At 42.4% G+C, this 4788-nt stretch overlaps 1 pseudogene; it reads left to right on the top strand.

Moving 5' to 3' along the window:
- Positions 1–4007: 4007 nt before the first annotated feature.
- On the top strand, positions 4008–4159 carry LOC121451176 (annotated as a pseudogene).
- The last annotated feature ends 629 nt before the right edge of the window (positions 4160–4788 follow it).

Genomic DNA, 4788 nt, shown 5'->3' with positions numbered 1-4788 from the left:
TTGATCCTATGCTCATTCAGTCCCAGTCCAGTTGGCTTTGGTGAGCTCCCATTAGATCAGGTACACTGTCTCAGTGGGTGGACCAACCAACCCCTCATGGTCCTGACTTCAGTTTCCATGAGTTTGTAGGATTTGTGGGGGTGGAATTGTTTTTAAATTCTAACTTTACTCTATGGTGATCTGATAAGACACAGGTGATTACTCCAATTTCTTTTTGTATCTGTGAATGTTTGCTTTGTTATTGAGTATGTGATCAATTTTCGAGGGGGTTCCATGAGATGCTGAGAAGAAGGTATATTCTTTTCTGTTTCGGTCAAATGTTTTATAGATGTCTGTTAAGTCCATTTGATTCATTACCTCCTTTAATTCTCTTATTTCTCTGTTAGGTTTCTGTCTGGTTGACCTGTCCATTGGTGAGAGAGGAGTGTTGAAATCTCCTACTATTAGTGTGTGTGGTTTGATGTCTGCTTTGAGTTCTAGTAATATTTCTTTTACATATGTGGGTGCTTTTATATTAGGGGCATAGATATTCAGGATAGAGACTTCCTCCTGATGAATTGTTCCCTTTATGAGTATAAAGTGTCCATCTCCATCTCTTCTGATTGATTTTAGTTTGAAATCAATTTTGTTAGATATTAGGATAGCCACACCTGCTTGTTTCTTAGGTCCATTTGATTGGAAAACCTTTTCCCAACCCTTTACTCTGAGGTAGTATCTCTTTGAGGTTGAGGTGTGTTTCTTGTAAACAGCAGAATGTTGGATCCTGTTTTTATATCCATTCTCTTAACCTGTGCCTTTTTATAGGTGAATTGAGTCCATTGATATTAAATGATATTAATGACCAGTGGTTGTTGACTCCAGTTATTTTTTTGGTGGTAGTGTTTGTGTGTTTCCTTTCTTTGATTTGTGCTGGTGGAGGGTTGTCAGATGTCTGTGCTATTGTGGGTGTTGTTGGCTTCCTTGGGTTGAGGCTTTCCTTCTAGTTCTTTCTGTAAGGCTGGGTTTGTGGATACGTGTTGTTTAAATCTGTTTTTGTCATGGAATATCTTGTTTTTTCCATCGATGGTGAAAGAAAGCTTTGTTAGGTATAGTTGTCTGGGCTTGCATCCACGGTCTGTTAGTGTCTACAGCACATCCTGGCTTTCATGATTTCCATAGAGATGTCAGGTGTAATTCTGATAGGTTTACCTTTATATTTTACTTGACCTTTTTTTTCCTTTGTAGCTCTTAATACTCTTTCTTTATTCTGTATGTTTTGTGTTTTGATTATTATATGGCAAGAGGATCTTTTTTTTTTTAATCCAGACTACTTGGTGTTCTGTAAGCTTCTTGTACCTTCATAGGAATATCCTTTTTTAGGTTGGGATAGTTTTCTTCTATAATTTTGTTGAGTATATTTTCTAGGCCTTTGAGCTGGAATTCTTCTCCTTCTTCTACCCCTATTATTCTTAGATTTGGTCTTTTCATGGTGTCCCAGATTTCCTGGATGTTTTGTTTTAAGAATTTGTTGGATTTGCTGTTTTCTTTGATCAATGCGTCTATTTCCTTTATAGAATCTTCAGTGCCTGAGATTCTTTCTTCTTTCTCTTGTATTCTGTTGGCTATACTTGCCTCTATAGTTCCTGTTCTTTTACCCAGATTTTCCATATCCAGCCATCCCTCAGTTTGTGTTTTATTTATTATTTCCATTTCGGTCTTTCAGTCTTGAACTGTTTCCTTTACCTGTTTGATTGCTTTTTCTTGGGTATCTTTGAGGGTTTTATTAATTTCTTCAAACTTTTTGTTTGTCTTCTCTTCCATTTCTTTAAGGGAGTTTTTCACTTCCTGTTTAAGGGTCTCCATCATTTTCATAATGTTACATTTAAAGTTGATTTTTTTTTACTTCTTCTGAGTTAGGGTGTTCAAGTCTTCCTGTTGAGTGTTTGCTGGATTCTGGTGTTAACATGTTGCTTTTCAGGTTGTTGGATAAATTCTTGCATTGGTGCCTGCCCGTCTCTTCCTTCAAAAGAGGCAGGAGAGTCTTGGCATCTTGGTCCAATCTTTGCTGTGACTGGCTGTGTACTTGGGAGTTTTTCTTGGTCTGCCCTTCTTAGGTCCCCTTAGCACTGGAGCAGGCTGTGCCGGGGAATGTAAGGAATGCTTGGGGGCAAGGTGGAATGGGGTAAAGAAAGCCAGCAGCAGGGAATATGCCCCGTTGGATGGCCAGAAAAGCTTAGGGAATTGGAGGGGGCCTTGACTCAGTTCCCCCTGGACTGTCCAGCTGGGCAGCCACTCACTCACCACTCTGGACCTCCTCAGCATGGGAGCAGGACCTCTTTCTGTGCTCAAGGACCTCACAGACAAAAGGGTGGGCTTGGGGGGGGGGGCAGGGTAGTGTGGTACAAGCTCCAGCGGCAGGACCATTCACCATTGGCTCCCCAGACCCTCATCCCCTAAGCAGACTGAGTTGGGGATCCAAGGATGCCACAGATGAAAAGCAGTGCTTGGTAGCAAGATGGGATAGGGTAAAGAAAGTCAGTAGCAGGGAACACGCCCCACTGGATGGCCAGAAATGTTTAGGGAATTGGAGGGGTCCTGGGCTCCATTCCCTGGGACTGGCTGGCAGGCAACCACTCACTCACCACTCCAGATCTCCTCAGCAGAGGAGCAGGGCCTCTTGCTGGGCTCCAAGGACCTGGCAAGAACTTTTAAATTAATTTTAAGTACAACATAAAATCATGAAAATTGAACATATCATTTTGGCATTTTAATGCATACGTACATGCCTTTTGTCTCAAGTATTTATCATTTCTTTGTTGATGGAAACTTTCTAAATTTCTTCTTCCATTTCTGTGATGTGTGTAGTACATTATGTCATCCAATAACAATTTGTTGCCTTATTAAACATCACAATACTAAGTCCTTCAAGTTATTCTTGTAGATAAAGTTTGTTGTAAAGTTTGAATGCAATGAGAAAGTATGACCATACACCAAATGCATGTAGAGACCAGAAGATGGCATTCTATGTCTGAAGATCGCTTTTTACCTCCTGAGACTGTAGCTACAGAGAGTTGGGAGCTGCCATGTGGGTGCTGGGACTCAAACCTTAGTCCTGTGGAAGAACATCCAGTGCTCTTAACAGTGGAACCATCTCTGTAGCCCTAAAAACAGGTTCTAACAGGAATAAAATGTAACGAATTACTGTTCTTGTGGTTAAATGTGTTTACCTGCAACGGCTCGCCCCAGCTGAGAAAGTCCCATGCCTGTCTTCCCAAATCCTGCCCTCTCAGAGAAACTGCCGAAAGTCAAGTTCCTTTCCTGTTTTGGATGATGCATCATTGCCCTGTGCCTACAGCTCACTCCACTCCTCCCCCTTCAAGCCCCACCCTCTCAGAGAACCCACAAAAAGCCCAGTTCTCAGAGTGGAAACCCGAGACCCTACCCAAAAGCTTACCAGAGCAGGAACCCACGTTGGGGCACGCCATTGCCCCACACCCCTACAGGGTATTTAAACCACCCCCTTTAGAATGGCCACATGATTTCTCTCCTGTTCCCTTTCCCAAGAGTCACTGGGGTGTTGTGATTTTTAATTCAGCTCAATTTGGTGTACTGCATCGGTGGAGAAATCTACTGCTGGGGATGCAAAAACTAAAGAAAAAATCGATGCTGTAGTTGTAGTAAAAAGGCAGCACTAGCAGGAAGATGGGTGAAACACAAATTTGTGAGAAGAACAGAGAACCCAGAAATGGGACAGTACAAAGATGTCCAGTTAACAGTTTTCACATATTTATTTTCTGTGTGTTGTGTTAGTGTACCATGTCACTTGTGTGAAGGTCAGAGAACAACCTACAGGAGTTATTTCTCTCCTTCTACTACATGGATTTTAAGGATTGATCTTAAGTGATTGATCCAACCCTCAGTTAATTTCTATAAATAAGTAAAAATGACTCAATCATTAGACATAATCTTAAACAAATGGATTAGAGTAATCAAACATTCATGGGCAAAAACCATGTAAATAGTAAAACAATCTTATCTGGTAGGATGGATCCTATGACTAAGGGGTTTTTCCTAGTGTGAGGCTCATCCATTGCAGGCTGAGTGTGTTGAGTTCTGCAAATTCCAAACATGGGGAACTTGACTACATATTTGTGAAGTAGGGGATTGCTTTCCAACTTAAGAACAAGAAAGAAAGAAAAACTCTATGCATCTTATATAAAGCTAACTTCAATGAACAATGGCTTAAACATAAAAAAATTAAAATGATGATTGCTGAGCAGAAAGAGGCAAGAAGAGACAGGAGCCTGGTCCTTTTTGGTCTAAGAACCATTGAAGCACCAGAGGCCCCTGGCAGGCTTAGGCCTTGGCAAAGACAGGAGAAGGGCAGAGAAACCTGGGTATCCAGTACTACTTGTACAAGCTAGAGCCACAGTTGTGTAGAAAAGGAAGAATCTCGAGGGACATTTACAGAAACAAGATTGAGCCAGTGACCTAGGCTGGAGCAAGCCTGAGGCAGCAAACTCCACAGCAGCAGGAGTGGTTCCAGACCAGGGACATTTGTGGAAATAGGACTGAGACAGCAAATTACATAGGAGCAGGTACAGAGGAGCAGCCACTAAGGGAAGTGGGCTTGAGCCAGAGACCTCTGTGGGTCTGGGTGTGAGTCTGGCACCTCCATGAGAGTGGCCTGAGCCAGAGCCTATGTAGGTCTGGGCATGAGTCTGGGACCTCTGAGGGAGTAGGCAGGAACCAGAGACCTCTGCTGGTCCAGGCATGAGTCTGGGACCTCCGAGGAAGTCAGCCTGAGCT

This window comes from Microtus oregoni, unplaced genomic scaffold, assembly GCF_018167655.1.
Source record: "Microtus oregoni isolate MIOR12 unplaced genomic scaffold, Mior012 000007F_ref0000211, whole genome shotgun sequence".
In the NCBI taxonomy this organism is placed as follows: domain Eukaryota; kingdom Metazoa; phylum Chordata; class Mammalia; order Rodentia; family Cricetidae; genus Microtus; species Microtus oregoni.
Note: the sequence above shows the minus strand (reverse complement) of the source record. Positions and strands in the feature narration are given on the sequence as shown.